The 18,283-nt window shown below is 40.3% G+C and overlaps 1 long non-coding RNA gene across 1 annotated transcript in view; it reads left to right on the forward strand.

The window, feature by feature from the left end:
- Window positions 1-9,891, forward strand: part of LOC104846213 (uncharacterized) — a 73,468-nt gene extending 63,577 nt beyond the window's left edge. The window contains exon 3 of the long non-coding RNA XR_775819.2: window positions 4,821-9,891. This is a non-coding gene — a long non-coding RNA (uncharacterized LOC104846213). The remainder of the gene's footprint in view (window positions 1-4,820) is intronic.
- The last annotated feature ends 8,392 nt before the right edge of the window (window positions 9,892-18,283 follow it).

The following is an 18,283-nucleotide window of genomic DNA, read 5'->3' on the forward strand; positions in this document are numbered from 1 at the left end:
ATTTTGAGGATGGCACATGACTGGGCAGTGTTTTGTTCTGCTGTACAAAGTGTTGCAATGAGTTGGAACCAACCTGATGGCACCTAACAACAACAGTTTTCCGTTGTATGTGTATACAATATTTGTTTATTCATTCATCTGTTCATGCATGTTTGGGTTGTTTCCACCTTTTGCCTAGTGTGAATAGCGCTGCAATATACATTAGTAGGCAAGTTTCTGTTAGCATTCCTGCTTTCAATTCTTTTAAGTATGTATCTAGGATTGGGATTGCTGGGTTACGTGGCAGTTCTATGTACAACTTTTTTAGAAACTGCCAAACTCTTTTCCACAGTGGCTGTATCATTTTTGCATTCCCAGTATCAATGAGTGAGGGTTCTAATTTCTCCACAGCTTTACCATTCGTTGTTTTTTTTTTTTTTTTATCATAACCATTCTAGTGGTTTTGATTTGCATCTTCTAAAGGTAATATTTTATTAATAAAAAATTGTTAAGTTCAGCACAAATGTAAAGTAAACAAAATATTTTTGATGGACATCTGGTCTGAAATTGGGTTAATGGATTTTATCTACAGTCTCATGTCAGCCTTTGCATTAAATTTATATTAGTTGCATAAAATGGAGAACATCCTGATTCACATGGATAAAAAGGCACAAATTCTAACAATATTTTTGGTTTGTTTAATAGATTTTATTTTAAGCATTAATGTATAAACACCAACCAGATAGCAGAAATACATTTTTTAAAAAGTGTGTAAAATCTGATAAGCTTTGAGTTTTTTGTAAAGCCATCTCAATAATCAGAATAATGAACATATCCGTGACCTGCAAAACTTTCCTTGGTGCTCCTTTTTATCCCTCCCTTTCCATCCCTCATATGTAGTCTCAGCAACCACAGATCTGCTTTTTCTTATTATAGACCAGTTTTCGTTTTCTAGAATTTTATGTAAATTTTAAAGGAATCAGACAAAAAAGTAAATACTGTGTGACACATTTACATAAACGTAGTATTTTGACATTCATCTATGTAGTTGTGTGTATCAATAGTTCATTCACTTTTACTGATGAGTTGTTTTCCATAGCATGTATATACCACACTTTTTTTTTTTTACCCATACACCTGTAGAAGGTCATCTGGATTGTTTCCAGGTTTTGGCTATTACAGTAAAGCTGTTATGAACATTTGCATACTAGACCTTAGTTTGGACAGACAGTTTCGTATGAAATGGCTGGGTCATATGGAAAGTGTATGCTTAACTATTTAAGAAACTGCCAAACTGTTTTCCAAAGCAGTTGTACCATTTTACGTAACCTCCAATAGTGTATGAGAGTTACAGTTCTTCCATATCCTGACCAATACTTGGTATTGTCAGTCTTTTGAATTTTAGCCATTCTAATAGGTGTGTAAGGAACCCTGGTGGCACATGGTTAAGCACTTGGCTGTTAACTGAAAAGCTGGTGATTCGAATGCACCCAGCAGCTCTGAGGAAGAAAGACCTGGCAATCTGCTGCTTTAAAGATTATAGCCTAGAGAACCCTATGGGCCACTTCTACTCTGTCACATGGAGTCACTATGAATCAAAATCAACTTGATAACACCTAAAAACAACACTAGGCGTGTAGTGGTATATCACTGCAGTTCCCTAATGACTAAATGGTTTTTTTTTGTTTTTTTTTTTTTAAATGTGCATATAAGAGTTTGGCTGACTCCACCAGGTGCTCCTTGGAAACCCTATAAGGCAGCTCTACTCTCTCCTACAGAGTTGCTATGAGTCCGAATTGACTTGACGGCAGTGGGTTTGGTTTTTTTGTTTGTTTGTTTTTTTGCCATCTGTATATCTACCTTGGTGACATGTCTGTTCAAATCTTTTGCCCATTTGAAAAATTGGGTTGTTTGTTTTATTGTTGAATTTTGAGAGTTCTTTTTTTATTTATTTTTAAATTGTACTTTAGATGAAGGTCCACAGAACAAACCAGCCTCCCAGCCTCTCATCAAACAATCAGTACACATATTATTCTGGGACATTGGCCACCAACCCCATGACATGTCAACATCTCCCTTCTCAATCCTGAGTTTCCTATCAGCAGCTTTCCTTTCCCCTCCTGCCCTCTTACTCCTGAGGTTCACCCTTCAGCCAGGGGTTAGACAGACCCATAATGCAAAGCAAGACTGGAGAGGCGCACCAGCCCAGGGGTGAGGACTACAAGGACTAGAGAGTTCTTTATGTATCCTTGGTATAAGTTTTTTGTCAGATATATAATTGGTAAATATTTTCCCCCAGTCTGGGACTGTGTTTTTATTCTCTTAACAGTGTCTTTTGAAGAGCTAAAGTTCTTAATTTTGATGAAATCCAATTATCAATATTCTTCTTTTATGAATCATGTGTTTGGTGTTGTATCTAAGAAATATTTGCCTATCCTAGGGTCACTAGATTTCCTCCTTTGTTTTCTTTTAGAAGTTTTATAGTTTGGGGTTTTACATCTAAATCTATGATTCATTTTGGGTTAATTTTTGTATATGGTGTAATTTACGGATCAAGGTTCAATTTGTTTTGCATGTAGATATCCAGTTGTTCCAGTGTACCACTTGTTGAAAAGGTGATTTTTTTTTTTAATCTATTGATTAAAAAAATACACTGCCTTTACACTTCTGTTAAAAATCAATTGACCATATGTGTGTGGGCTTATTTTGGCATTCTTTATTTTGTTCCATTTATCTATTTATGGCCAATATCCTGCTTATTGTAGCTTTATAATACATCTTTAACACAGGTATTCTAAGTTCTCCAAACTTATTCTTTTCTAAAGTTGATTTTGGCTATACTAGGTCCTTTATATTTCCACCTGAGTTTTAGAATCAGCTTGCCAATTTCTATTAAAAAATACTCTGGGATTTTCATTGAAATTGTGTTGAATCTATAGATCGATGTGCGGAGAGTTACATCTTAGCATTATTGAGTCTTCTGATCTATGAACATGGTATATCTTTGCATTTATTTAGCTCTTTTAAAAGTTCAGCAATGCTTTGTAGTCTTAGGTATGCAGGTCTAACACATTTTTAGTCAGATTTACCCCTAAATATTTAATATTTTTAAATTTTAAATTTCCATTTTTTGTCACCAGCATAGAGAAATGCAATTGATTTTGTATGTTAATATCATATCTTGCAACATTGCCAAACTACTATGTTAGTTCTAGTTGCTTTTCTGTAGATTCCATAACATTAACCTAAAATATGTGGCATTAGTTTAGCCAGCAGGCAGCAGACATCAAGGACAGGGATATTACAGGCTGGAAAACTAGTGAAGTTTTTATGTCACCACAAAACATTAGAAAAAATTGTCAACTCAACACTTTGGAAGGCAGAGCATGTCCTCTTTCAATCTGCAGCTGTAGGGAAAATGGTTGGAAAGATGATTCTTTGACCAATGAGAGAGTATTGGCTGCTTCCTTCCTCTCTTAGTAAAGTCTTTTGAGAAAGATAAACTCAGGTAAAAGCAAGTTGTTTTGTAAACAGAGATGAAAGTGAGCCAAGTAGTAAATTAAGAGGTTGCCTTTCCAACCAAACCTACTGTATCTGCTGGCTGCAAGTGCACTGCCATCAAGTTAACAGATACAGAAGAGAGTCTTTCAAATAGAAAAACAGTTAGGGATAAGAAATATAACTAGATGAAATCTTTAGCTATGGTTATTTGCAGAAGGAATTGTCTGGAAGCAAATAGATCAGAAATCTATTCAGTACTTATTTTTAAAAATTTAATTGACAGTGAAGCTACAATCCAGCTGAAGTTTCTGGGGCAAATGTCTGTGTTTATTTGACTCTAAAGGAGCCCATTGGTGCAACAGTCAAGTGCTTAGTTGCTAACCAAAAGGTCGGTGATTCAAACCACTCAGTAGAGCCATGGAAGAAAGACCTGACGATCTGCTCCTGTAAAGATTACAGCCTAGAAAAGACTACAGGGCAGCTCTACTCTGTCATATGGGGTCACTATGAGTTGCAAACTGATGCGACAGCACCTAAGAACAATTTGACCCTGAAATAACTCACAGCAAAATGACACCAGTAAGAAACAGGGTATAAAAAGATGTACATTCCTTTCAGTGTACACTTCAGATGCAATCATGGAGGATCATAGTTTAGAACCTCCCAGTGGGTAAAGCCAGGACCTTCAGATGCAACGAGCAGGGAATTCCTTCTAGAAAGCAGAACTAGGGTCTAATCAAGAATTTACTCCTACTGCCTGGGAAGTCTTTGAAATTTCCCCTTTGCGACAATTACTTAGGCTATGGACCAGTGTCTACTCCTCTGTCTCCATTATTCTTTTTCCAAGTTGATTTTCATATTCCTACTTCACCATTCTGTATTGGGTGTGTGGTGTAGGATAGGAGAATAGATAATTCATCTTTTAGTTTATTGGTCAGTGGACCCCAGGAGTTACATCCAGATTTGTAAAAGACTGAACATCATCTTCAGATCATGGACTTTAAACTAGATGCAATAATTGCTCAGAACTTGGGATTTTCTTCCTTTAGGATGTGATGTCTTCTATATGTCAGAAGAAGTATATGTATGATGGTTAAGGTTATGTGTCAAGTTGGCTAGGCTATGACTTTCAGTGGTTTTGGAAGATATTATGTAATCATCCTCTATTTTGTGATCTGATGTGAGCAGCCAGCCAGTTGAATGTGAAGTTTCCTTCGGGGTGTGGACTGCATCCAATACACATGGATGTTATGGCAAAGCTCTCTCTCTCGGTTCTGCATTTGATCCTGCATTTGCCTCGTCATCCTCTGACCTCTGGTTCTTGAAATGTAATCCAACAGCGTGCAGATTTTGGATTCGCCAGTTCCCATAACCCTGTGAGTCAGCAGCCTGCTGCCTGACCTGAAGATTTTGGGTTCGTCAGCCCCTGCTATCATGTGAATCAGGAGAAGCCTCCAGCCTGCCGCTGACCCGTGCATTTGGGACTTGCCAGCCTCCACCATTGCGTGAGCCATTTCCTTGAAATAAATCTATTTATTTACATATATGCTTCACTGGTTTTGCTCTTCTAGAAAACCCAGCCTAAGACATTATGCATGGATATTTGGTGGCCGGAGGAGTAGACTGTGGTAGAGTTGTTCGCCAAGGTACATTCTCACCTTCTTCCCTTATTATTTATCAATTATTGTCGAGTTGATTCTGACTCTGGCAACCCTGTGTGTTTGAGTAGAGCCATACTTAATACGGTTTTCAATGGCCGTGATCTTTCAGAAAGAGTTTGCCAGTGCCTCTGGGTAGATTTAGACTGCCAACCTTTTTATTAGTACTGCCAAGTATTAGCTGGATCCATGGCTGCCCAGCTGGAGAACTTTATCACTTATCTTTCCAGTAGATGTAGCTGACTCTAACCAAGGCAATGGAATGAATGGAAATGATATGTGCTACTTCTGGTGCGCTTTTTCTTTCTTCCTTTTGCCTGGCTAAGATGTAAATGTGATTGCAGGGGATGAGATGGTCACTTAGTACCCAGAGATGGAAGTCATGTATTAAGGATGGCAGAGTTGCCTTACCAGTCCTGGAACAGCTAGCTCTAGACAAGTACATGAGAGAAAAAAAAAAAAAAAGACTATTTTCAGATGTTATCTTTTGGTCTCGATTAATCTCTTAATCTATATCTCAACTAAAAGGTTTTAGATTAAAGCATTAAGTATCTTTACCTACAAGAGCAAGGCAGAGCAATTCTTGAGCAAATGCAGAAGACATTTTTGCTAATGTAAGTCAGAATTTAGGTCCAATTAAATTCACTGCATAACCATTTGTTATGGATTGAATCGTGTCCTCAAAAATATATGTTGTAAATTCTAATACCTTTTATACCTGTGTTTATAGTCCTATTTGGGAATGAGTTTTTTTATTATGTTAATGAGACAGTATCACTATAGGGTATATTTTAAGTCAACCTCTTTTGAAACGTAAAAGAGCAGATTAAACAGGCAGCAAGTAAGCATAGATGGGGATGATAGGTGTCACACCACATGTCTTAGTTGTCTATTGCTGCTGTAACAGATATAGTACAAGTAGGTGGCTTTAAAAAACAGAAATTTATTTTCTCACAGTTAGGAGGCTGGAAGTCTGAATTCAGGACATGGGTTCTATGGGAAGACATTGTTTGCTCTGCGGTAAGATCCTTGCCCCTTGGTTCCTTGGTGATCTTCATGTGACGTGGCATCTATCTTTTCCTGTCTCTGCTTGCTTAATCTTCTCCTATTATATCTCAAAAGAGATTGACTCAAGACATACCCTACTTTAATACTGCCTCAGTAACATAGCGAAGAAAACCCATTCCCAAATGAGATTATAGCCACATGTATAAACACCCATTGCCATCAAGTCAATTCTGACTCATAATGACCCTATAGGCCAGAGTAGAACTGCTCCATAGGGTTTCCAAGGAGCAGCTGGTGGATTTGAACTGATAACCTTCTGGTTAGCAGACAAGCTCTTAACCACTATGCCACCAGGGCTCCACCACATGTATAGGAGTTAGGATTTATAACACATATTTCTTAGGGATGCAATTCAGTCTATAACATTCTACCCTTTGGCCCTTAAAAATTCGTGTCCTTCCTACATACAAAACATAATCATCCATTACATCATCCCAAAAGTCTTATATTAACTCCAAGACCAAAATCTCATCTTCTGAGTTATCTAAATCAAATATGGGTAAGATTTTAGGCATATTTCATCCTGGGACAAAATTCCTCTTTATCTGTAAACCTGTGAAATCTAGAATACAAGTTTTATGCTTCCAAAGTAAAATGGTGGAACTGACACAGGGTAGACATAGTCATTACAAATGGGAGAAATTTGAGGGAAAGAAGCAATAATGGGTACCAGCAGAACAAATTACAGTAGCTCTTAAGACTTGAAAATAATTCTCTGTTCTCTGAGACCATCTGGGCAATGGCCCTGCCCTTCAGACTCTGAGGGTTGGCCATGCTTTCTGGTTTCTGGGTGTAGGCCCCTAGGCTTTGGGTGGAGGCCCCACCTTCCAGGTCTACTAATATAGAAACCCTGCCTCCTCTGCTTTGTTTGGCCCCGTTCTTCTGGTCCATCTAAGTGGCAACCCCACGACCTCAGCCTCAGTAGGCTCCGTTCTTCTGCCCTTTGGGCATTGCAACCCTGCCACCTCATCTCTGGGTGAAGGCCCCATACTGCTGTCACACCTGAACAGCAGCCCCATGCTCTGGAACTGAGTTGGTGGAGTTCTGACTCTTTGAAACCCAAGAGGCTGTGACTCCACCCTTTGATGCCTAGTAGTTTGTGGCTCCACCCTCTGCTCCTTCACACAGTTCTGTTTATCTCTACACTCCTTCAGGGATGGTCCTTGTCTTTTCTTGAAGGACAACGGATATAGCTCCTTTGGCCTGTTCCCTGCCTGCAGAATTCCAGGAGGCAGACAGCTTTCCTTTCTTTCATCCTGCCTCTGTCCCCTTCAGTCTAAGAAGATGGGTTTTCTGCTGTGATAGTTGGTTAGATCCATCAGTCACAGGCTTAACCTCTTTAACAAAAGATTGTGTAGCCTCGTCCTTGGTAAAAATTCTAGAACACATATCCTGAGTTTGTACAACAGAATTTTCCAAATCTTTATAAGTTTTGTTTTCTTTGAGCATAGTTCATTTTTAAGTCCATACCTTTCCTTTCACATTTTACTACAAGCAGCAAGGAGAAACCGTGCAGCCCCTTTAAGATATTGCTTAGAAATCTCCTCAGCCAAAAATCCAAGTTCATCACTTAAAATTCTACCATCCACCAAACATTTGAACATAATTCAGACAAGTTCTCTGCCACTGCATAAAAACAAGTTCTCTGCCACTGCTCATACTCCTCCCCTGTCCAACCACATGTTCACCATTTTCTTTTGAAGTCTCACCAGCAAATCATTTAATGTCCACATTTCTAGTAACATTTTGTTGCTGGCACCATACGTATTCTCTGAGACAATAGAGACTTTCTCTGTGGCTCTCCTTACTTGCTTCTGCACCGTCATTGATTGAATTTTTTCCCCCGGAAATATCTGTCAACTTAGCTAGGTCATGATTCCCAGTATTGTCATCTGATGTGATTTCCCTATGTGTTGTAAATCCTATCACTAGATGTAATAAGATGGATTAGTGGCAGTTATATTGATGAGGTCTACAAGATTAGATACTGTCTTAAGCCAATCTCTTTTGAGATGTAAAAGAATCGAGCGGAGAGAGACAGGGACCTCATACCACCAAGAAAGCAGTGCCGGGAGCAGACTGTGTCCTTTGGACCTGAGGTTCCTGCGCCGATATCCTCCTGGACCAAGGGAAGTCTAAAGCATCACAAGGACCTTCCTGCAGAGCTGACAGAGAGAGCCTTCCCCTGGAGCTGGTGCCCTGAATTCGGACTTCTAGCCTATTGTACTGTGAGAGAATGAACTTCTCTTTGTTAAAGCCATCCACTTGTGGTATTTCTGTTATAACAGTACTAGATGACCAAGACATGAGCCCTCACCAGAATTGCCTTTGATGTCCATAATTCTTCCAGCAGTCTATTCAAGGCAATCTAGGCACCTTAAAATTCTTCCAGCCTCTACCCATTACTCAATTCCAAAATTGCTTCCATGTTTTAGGTATCTGTTACAGCAGCGCCTCATTCTTCTGGTACTAAATTCTGTCTTAGTTATCTAGTGTTGCTATAACAAAATGCCACAAGCGGATGGCTTTAACAAACAGGAATTTATTTTCTCACAGTTGGAGGCTAGAATTCAGAATTCAGGGTGCTCGCTCTAGGAGAAGGCCTTTCTCTCTGTCGGCTCTAGAGAAAGATCCTTGTCTCTTTGAACTTCTGCTTCTGAGAGACCTTCACATGACTTAGCATCTCTTTTACCCCAACTCTCCTTCTCTTGCTTAATTTCTTTTAAATCTAAAAAGAAATTGACTCAAGATACACCCTATACAAATCCTGCCTCATTAACAAAGACAACCCATTCCTAAATAAGAGTATAACCACAGGCATAGAGGTTAGGATTTACGGGACAAAATTTTTTTGAGACACAAATTCAATCCATAACACCATAGTACACTTAATGTGATCTGATCCTGTATGTGATATTATGGAAGAAGACCCAGCGCTTGACCACCTATTTCTGGATTGTTATATAGAAAGAAACTTTTCTGTTTAAACTGCTGCATTTTGGGTTTCTTTGTTATACCACAGAGGATACTTACACAGCGTGCTAAGGAATAAACATTGTTAGAATTTGTGGGAAGACCAGAGCCTAATCACAAAAGTAACAAATCAAAGCAGTGTATGTCAGATCGGGAGGTGTGTAAAGCAAAGACTGTCTCAGTGTAGAGGAGCTCAGAAGGAACTACGTGGAGAGTCTGAAGAAAAGGAATTTCCAGTGATGAATATGGAATGATTGAGGGCAGGAATACTTAATTCTCTCCTTAAAACAACAACAAAAAGCTTGTTGCAACTTTTCTTGCTATTATTCTGGTAAATGAAATAAGAAACCCCAGTTTTATAAAAAGAAACTTTGAATAATAAATTACCACATCCTTAAAAATGTTTATTTTTTATAATTATAGCAGGAACACATATCCGTTGGAACACTTTACTGTAACCATGTATAACATTTTCAAAGAAGTTTAAAGGAAATAAAAATCAGCAGAATCCCACTATCCTGAACAACAAAACTGCAAACATTTTTATTTCTTCTTGTCTTTTTTCAATGAGTGTACAAGTGGTTGTATGTGTATTTTTGTATAGTTGAGATCATACTGTAGTTCTGTTGTGTTTTCTCATTTGACTTTACGTAAGTACTTGTCCTTGATATTAAAAAATTTTCACTTCTTAGTTGCCGAGTATTTCTAGCATTTGCTTAACTTCATACAATCCACTAGAAAACATATAAAAAGCAAATCAGTATATATCAACAGGCAGCAATTTTGTAAAAGAACAGAATATTTCCTTTGACAGACAATGACCTTATTATTACTATTATTTTTTTCAAATTACTCATTTGACCAAGCTTTCACAAGCCTAGAAGAGACAGTTTAGGGTGTTTTCAGGAAAGGACTGTAGAAATTACTTCACGTAATCTTATAGCAAAAACAAATGAAAAGTAAATATTGATGGATCACAATAGAAGGTCCTGGACAGAGCTAGAGAAAAATGTAGAACAAAATTCTAACTCACAAAAAAAGGCCAGACTTACTGGGCTGACAGAGACTGGAGAAACCCCGAGAGTATGGCCCCTGGACACCCTTTTAGCTCAGTAATGAAGTCATTCCTGTGATTCACCCTTCGGCCAAAGATTAGACAGGCCCATAAAACAAAACAAGACTTAAAAAAAAAAAAGTAAATATTGAAGTACACTTTTGTCCAAGGGAAATCTAAATTACAAATAAGACAATAAATGCTTTAATGCTATTTGTCTGGCAATATCCTACAATACAGTAGGGCTAATCCTCCTGTCCTTCTTATGCTATAGTCCAGACCACATTAAAACAAGGAGATAACTAAACCCATGGGGGAGGGCGGGTCAGAGTTTTCTCATTTCTGTGGGTATAATTCGAAGTTTCTTCCCTCATCAGGGATTATCCACCACTTTGGTAGAACAGGAGCCCTGGTGGCACAGTGGTTAAGAACTGGGCTGCTAACCAGAAAGGTCAGCAGTTGGAATCTACCAGCTGCTCCTTGGAAGCCCTATGGGGCAGTTCTACTCTGTCCTATAGGGTTGCTATGAGTTGGAATCAACTCAATGGCAACAGGACTTGGTAGAACAATTGTATAAAACCAAAATTTTACATATGGAAGTCCCAGTTTACTTACCTGGCTCCATCTGTTGCCAGTTGGAAACCCCAGGTTCTGCTCGGCATGGCTCATCTCAGCCAACAAACCAGAGACCAAGGTGGAAGAATAGAAATGTGCCTTTATTTTGTTGGACAAGGAAAGGAACAGTCAGGGCTGCTGCCACCAAGACTGCTCAGCAAGGGTGAGGGGGAAGGTTGCTTTTAAGGGGCCTACAAGTAGGAAGTTCACACAAGTTACATCAGCAACATTCTTAATCATACTTCACAGGCGCAATGGCGTTTACAATAACTTCATGCATCACATGTTCAGACAATAACTGTTAAACTCGACCCAGAGGTGGGGAAGTTACTATGTATGAAGTATTCAATGAGCTAAAAGGTTACTGGATGTCACCATGGCCCCAACCCAGTTTCCATCAAGTTCCTCTAATTGTGGGCAGTGGTTAAGGAAAGGGGAACCAGGATTTTAATATAAAGCTACAGGGGATGCCAGCCAAGCTTCCTGAGACAGTGGTATTTTCTGTAGCCTGGAGACCTCTGTCTCACATCCACCTTATTTAGGCTGAAAATCTGTCAGAGGAACAAATGCTATTTCTTCTGATTTGAGCAACAATAATGATCCGACCACAAAACCAAACCAAAGCTAATGTCATCAAGTCGATCCCGACTCATAGCGACCCTACAGGACAGACTAGAACTGCCCCATATAGTTTCCAAGGAGCGCGTGGCGGATTTGAACTGCCAACCCTTTGGTTCGCAGCCATAGCACTTAACCACTACACCACCAGGGTTTCCAGTGATCCAACAGCACCATCAAATTCACCTAAACTGCACTAATGGTATGAGTGCCTTGCTCCTCTATTCCCCCCTCCTGTGCGATGAGTTTAAAGTATATTTTATTACCTAAAAAAAAAGAAAAAAATTTTATTTTATTACCTATCTACTGTTAAAATTAAACAACTCCCCAGAAGCTTGGACAACACTCCAAGAACCCTGGGCATCTTACCATTAAAATGTACCGCTGCGAACCAGCTTCATTAATCTCTCAAGAATGCCCCTTCTTGTTTTCCTAAGGACTTGATCACTTTGAAGTAACAGATGGTAGATGTTTAACCTAAAAGTTTCTTTTTTCCCAAGACCTGTATTTTGTGTATTCCATGTGACTTGTTCTTCTGAGCGAGTGTATAATCTTCAAAGAACAAACTATATTCTTTCTTTTATCACAAGATTATAAATGGCTTATAAGCCAAAAAAAAAAAACACTTTGCTATAGTTGATAGCTTCTCCAGAATTGTTTCTTTTGCAAACGTGTCTCTCTCTGTCTCCCTATCTTTGGCTTTCTCTTCATAGTTGTTGGCTTTAATTGTCAAAGTCTTACTGTTTTTAACACTACCCCAAAAAAAAAAAAATTTTTTTTTTTTTTTTTACACAGTCCTGGGGCCCTGGTGGCACAGTGGCTAAGAGCTCAGGCTGCTAACCAAAAGATCTGCAGATGGAATCCAGCAGCTGCTCCTTGGAAACCCTGGGAGGCAGTTCTAATGCTAATCTGTCCTACAGGGTTGCTATTAGTTGGAATCAGCTCTTCAACAGTGGGTTTTGTACCTTAACAAAGAGCCCAGGTGCTGCAGTGGTTAAGCTTATAGCTGCTAACTCAAAGTTTGGTGGTTGCACCTGCTCCATTCGAGAAAGACGTGGCAGTTTGCTTCCTTAAAGACTTAAGCCTTGGGAACTCTACTCTGGCCTACAGGGTCACTATGAGTCAGGATTGACTCCTTGGCAAGGGTTTTTTTTTTTTTTTTGGTATACATCTAACATACAGTATATTGTTACATTGAATGTATCTTCTCTTTCCTAGCTTCTTGAGAATTGCGCTTAGTTTCCATTTTGGATACGTACCTGGTGGCGTAGTGGTTAAGTGCTACGGCTGCCAACCAAATGGTCGGCAGTTCAAATCCGTCAGGCGCTCCTTGGATATTCTATTGGGCAGTTCTACTCTGTCCTATAGGGTCGCTATGAGTCGGAATCGACTGGACAGCACTGGGTTTGGTTTTTGGTTTTTTGACTAATTCTTTTAGTAATTTATCATTGTAATAGCTCCAGCGGAAATAATACATAAATTCCAGTAGTCCCTAAGGAGATGATGAAATGTGAACAAACTTTAAAATCAAATTACAGCACAAAGGCTAGGCATTATTAACTCTTGGCCATTGTCGCTGTACTTCGTGCGGCAATTAGTACATTTGTACTTTCAGCAGAGAGCCAGAAAAAAATGGCTCGGTGCCACCTTGACCAGATACTCCCTTCAGGGAAAGAACACACCAACAGTCCGTTCTTGACAGAGTAGAACTGCCCAATAGAATATCCAAGGAGCGCCTGACGGAATCGAACTGCCGACCCTTTCGTTGGCAGCCGTAGCACTTAAGCACTACACCACCAGGTACGCATCTAAAAGGAAAACTAAGCGCAATTCTCAAGAAGCTAGGAAAGAGAAGATACATTCAATATAACAATATACTGTATGTTAGATGTATACAAAAAAAAAAAAAAAAAACCTTCGCCAAGGAGTCAATTCTGACTCATAGTGACCCTATAGGCCAGAGTAGAGTTCCCAAGGCTTAAGTCTTTAAGGAAGCAAACTGCCGTCCTAGGTAACCTAGGCTCGAGGGCGGCCGCTGGCATCATCAGGAACTCACGCGGCCTCAGAGACCCGCGCCCGCCTGCAGCGCGTCGGAGCGCAAGCGGGTTCCGCGCCGCCGCCTCCGAAGGGCGTCAATCTCGGGCTCTGCCGGCTGCAGGTCCGCTGTCCCCTGTGGTCTTCTGAGTCACAGCGCCCTTCACCTAGCGCCCCGCCCATGCTCTTGGCCACGAAGAGGGTTCACTAGCTCTTCTACAGACTTTTTCCCGTCCCAAGAATGGGCAATTCTGCTTCTAAGATCGTCAGCCCTCAGCAGGCCTTGCCCTGCGGGAAAGATCCGATATTAGTAGCGGGTAAGGACGCCTGCACGCACAAAGGGCGCCGAAACAGCCGCTGCGCAAGCGCACGAGCTTCGAGCGGCTGTTTTTGTTTACCCAGCGGGGAAGGAAGACTTGGGCCCGCTCGGGTCTGGTTTTTAGGCTGGGGTTTCGCGCAGGCGCGATGAGGCGCCAGCAGGGGAAGAGAAACAGTAGGGTCTGCTCTGGTGGGTTCGAGCTGTCTCTCCTTTCTTTTTCTTAGCTTCTCACCTTGCTAAAACAAAACACTCTGAAGGAATCTAGTGTGTTGATATAAGTCGCGTAGTCTGTAAATACCCTGGCGGCTTCAAACTTTGGTTAGGAAAAGCACTGACCTAACCTCCCACCCTTTCTGACAGGTGTGCGCCTACGGTGATGTGTTGTGTTCCCCCTATCTTTTCTCTTTTTCGCGGGGCGCTGCTCTGGCCACTTGCAGTGATAGTACAGTGCTGTGCTGGCATCACTGGGAGGATACAGAACGATGAAAACTTGAGCGTTGGAATTGTATCTCAAGCCAGTGTTGTGGCTGCTGAAATTATTCTCAGCCTCAGGTTATCCTCTAGGACACCCCAGGTTTCCCCAGTTGGTAGAAGCTGCTCTGGCCCTACTCCTTACTCTGCGTGGGCCTAAGTGGGCGCTCTGCGTTCTTCAGTCAGGTGGGACCCTGTGCGTTAGTGGTGCTAAGGTTATTTACTTTTTAAAATAATTTTTATTGAGCTTTAAGTGAACGTTTACAAATCAAGTCAGTCTGTCACCTATAAGCTTATATACACCTTACTCCATACTCCCACTTACTCTTCCCCTAATGAGTCAGCCCTTCCAGTCTCTCCTTTCATGACAGTTTTGCCAGTTTCTAACCATCTCTACCCTCCTATTTCCCCTCCAGACAAGAAATGCCAACACAGTCTCAAGTGTCCACCTGATCCAAGTACCTCACTCTTCATCAGCATCTCTCTCCAACCCATTGTCTAGTCCCTTCCATGTCTGACGAGTTGTCTTCAGGAATGGTTCCTGTCCTGGGCCAACAGAAGGTTTGGGGACCATGACCACCAGGATTCCTCTAGTTTCAGTAAGACCATTAAGTCTGGTCTTTTTATGAGAATTTGGGGTCTGCATCCCACTGTTCTCCTGCTCCCTCAGGGGTTCTCTGTTGTGCTCCCTGTCAGGGCAGTCATCGGTTGTGGCTGGGCACCATCTAGTTCTTCTGGTCTCAGGATGATGTAAGTCTCTGGTTCATGTGGCCCTTTCTGTCTCTTGGGCTCATAGTTATCGTGTGACCTTGGTGTTCTTCATTCTCCTTTGATCCAGGTGGGTTGAGACCAATTGATGCATCTCAGATGGCCGCTTGTTAGCATTTAAGACCCCAGACGCCACATTTCAAAGTGGGATTCAGAATGTTTTCATAATAGTATTATTTTGCCAGTTGACTTAGAAGTCCCCTTAAGCCATAGTCCCCAAACCCCCGCCCTTGCTCCGCTGACCTTTGAAGCATTCAGTTTATCCCGGAAACTTCTTTGCTTTTGGTCCAGTCTAGTTGAGCTGACCTTCTGTGTATTGAGCATTGTCCTTCCCTTCACCTAAAGTAGTTCTTATCTACTAACTAATCAGTAAATAACCCTCTCCCACCTTCCCTCCCTCCCCGCCTCGTAACCACAAAAGTATGTATTCTTCTCAGTTTATACTATTTCTCAAGATCTTATAATAGTGGTCTTATACAATATTTGTCCTTTTGCCTCTGACTAATTTCACTCAGCATAATGCCTTCCAGGTTCCTCCATGTTATGAAATGTTTCACAGATTCCTCACTGTTCTTTATCGATGTGTAGTATTCCATTGTGTGACTGTAACATAATTTATTTATCCACTTATCTGTTGATGGGCACCTTGGTCCCTTCCAGCTTTTTGCTATTGTAAACAGTGCTGCAATAAGCGTGGGTGTGCATGTATCTGTTTGTGTAAAGGCTTTTATTTCTCTAGGGTATATTCCGAGGACTGGGATTTCTGGGTTGTATGGTAGTAGTATTTCTAACTTTTTAAGAAAATGCCAGATTGATTTCCAAAGTGGTTGTACCATTTTACATTCCCACCAGCAGTGTATAAGAGTTCCAATCTCTCCGCAGCCTCTCCAACATTTATTATTTTGTGTTTTTTGGATTAATGCCAGCCTTGTTGGAGTGAGATGGAATCTCATCGTAGTTTTAATTTGCATTTCTCTAATGGATCTAGTCTGAGACTGTCTCTTTATTGGTGCATTTAGTCCATTTACATTCAACGTAATTATAGATAAGTATGTGTTTTTTTTATGTGTTCAGTGCTGTCATTTTGATGTCTTTTTAGTGTGTTGTTGACAATTTCATTTTTCCACTTACTTTTTTGTGCTGAGACGTTTTTCTTTGTAAATTGTGTGTTCCTCATTTTCATAGTATTTGACTTTATGTATGCTGAGTTGTTATGTTTTTCTTGGTTTTTATTTTGAGTTATGGAGTTGTTATACCTCTTTGTGGTTACCTTAATATTTACCCCTATTTTTCTAAGTAAAAACCTAACTTGTATTGTCTTATATCGCCTTGTATCCCTCTCCATATGGCAGTTCTATGCCACCTGTATTTAGTCCCTCTTTTTGATTATTGTGGTCTTTTACATATTGACTTCAATGATTCCCTGTTTTGAGCCTTTTTTTCTTTTTAAAATTAATCTTAATTTGTTTTTGTGATTTCCCTATTTGAGTTGATATCAGCATGTTCTGTTCTGTGACCTTGTGTTGTGCTGGTATCTGATATTATTGGTTTTCTGACCAAACAATTTCCTTTAGTATTTCTTGTAGCTTTGGTTTGGTTTTTGCAAATTTTCTAAGCTTGTGTTTATCTATAAATGTTTTAATTTCACCTTCATATTTTAGACAGAGTTTTGCTGGATATATGATCCTTGGCTGGCAGTTTTTCTCCTTCAGTGCTCTATATATGTCATACCATTGCCTTCTTGACTGCATGGTTTCTGCTGAGTAGTCTGAACTTATTCTTATTGGTTCTCCTTTGTAGGAGACCTTTCTTTTATCCCTGGCTGCTTTTAAAATTTTCTCTTTATCTTTGGTTTTGGCAAGTTTGATGATAATATGTCTTGGTGTTTTTCTTTTTGGATCAATCTGAAATGGGGTTCGATGAGCATCTTGGATAGATATTCTTTCGTCTTTCATGATGTCAGGGAAGTTTTCTGCCAACAGATCTTCAACTATTCTCTCTGTGTTTTCTGATATCCCTCCCTGTTCTGGGACTCCAATCACACGCAAGTTATTCTTCTTGATAGAGTCCCACATGATTCTTAGGGTTTCTTCATTTTTTTTAATTCTTTTATCTGATTTTTTTTCAGCTATATTGCTGTCAATTCCCTGGTCCTCCAGATTTTCCACTCTGCATTCCAACTGCTCGAGTCTGCTCCTCTGACTTGCTATTGCATTGTCTAATTCTGTAATTTTATTGTTAATCTTTTGGATTTCTGAATGCTGTCTCTCTATGGATTCTTGCAACTTATTAATTTTTCCACTATGTTCTTGAATAATCTTTTTGAGTTCTTCAACTGCTTTATCAGTGTGTTCCTTGGCTTTTTCTGTAGATTGCCTTATTTAATTTCTGAGGTCATCCCTGATGTCTTGAAGCATTCTGTAAATTAGTTTTTTATATTCTGTATCTGGCAATTACGGGATTGTATCTTCATTTGGGAAAGATTTTGATTCTTTAATTTGGGGAGTTGTAGAAGCAATCATGGTCTGCTTCTTTATGTGGTTTGATATCGACTGCTGTCTCTGAGCCATCTCTAAGATATTGTAGTGATATTTGCTCACCGAGTCTTATCTTGTTTTGTTTTCTTTCAATATACGTAGATGGGCTACTAGATTGCGCTGTCTTGATTGTTGTAGCCCTTGAATCACTTATGTCCTATTACCAGCTGGTTTGGGCTGTTACCAGATGTATAAGCCTAAGAGTCCATTCACTATTCTTGAGTAGAATCTGATTTTGTGACACCAAGTGTATGGTGCAGACTGTCACCTATCCACCTAGAGAAGTAGTGGTGATAGTTGTGTGCACCAGATTCTAGTAGCAGCAGGGTTTCACACTCCAGGCGGGGCAGGATGCTGACAGGCTTCCGCCAAGTGCCAGTGAGGTAGGTATGTCTCTATTCCTAAAGCACTTTGGTGAGTGGGCTCTGCAGCTGTACCTCAGGCCCCCAATGCAAGTACCTCTACAGATTGGTAGTTGTCACCCTCCTTAGACCCCTAAGGCAGGAGGCTAGGTGATCTGGGGGGAGCTTCAGCCCTCAGTTCCCTGTTGTGGGTCAGTGAGGGCTCTGTTGAATACGCAGAGATATCAGACCTGGGAAACTTGTCTTTCCAGTAATCCGCTAAAACAATTACAGTCAGATCCCTATCAGAAATGCCTTTGCATTATAATAGCCACCTTGTTCCCTGT

Source organism: Loxodonta africana, chromosome 15 (genome assembly GCF_030014295.1).
Source record: "Loxodonta africana isolate mLoxAfr1 chromosome 15, mLoxAfr1.hap2, whole genome shotgun sequence".
Taxonomy (NCBI): Eukaryota; Metazoa; Chordata; class Mammalia; order Proboscidea; family Elephantidae; genus Loxodonta; species Loxodonta africana.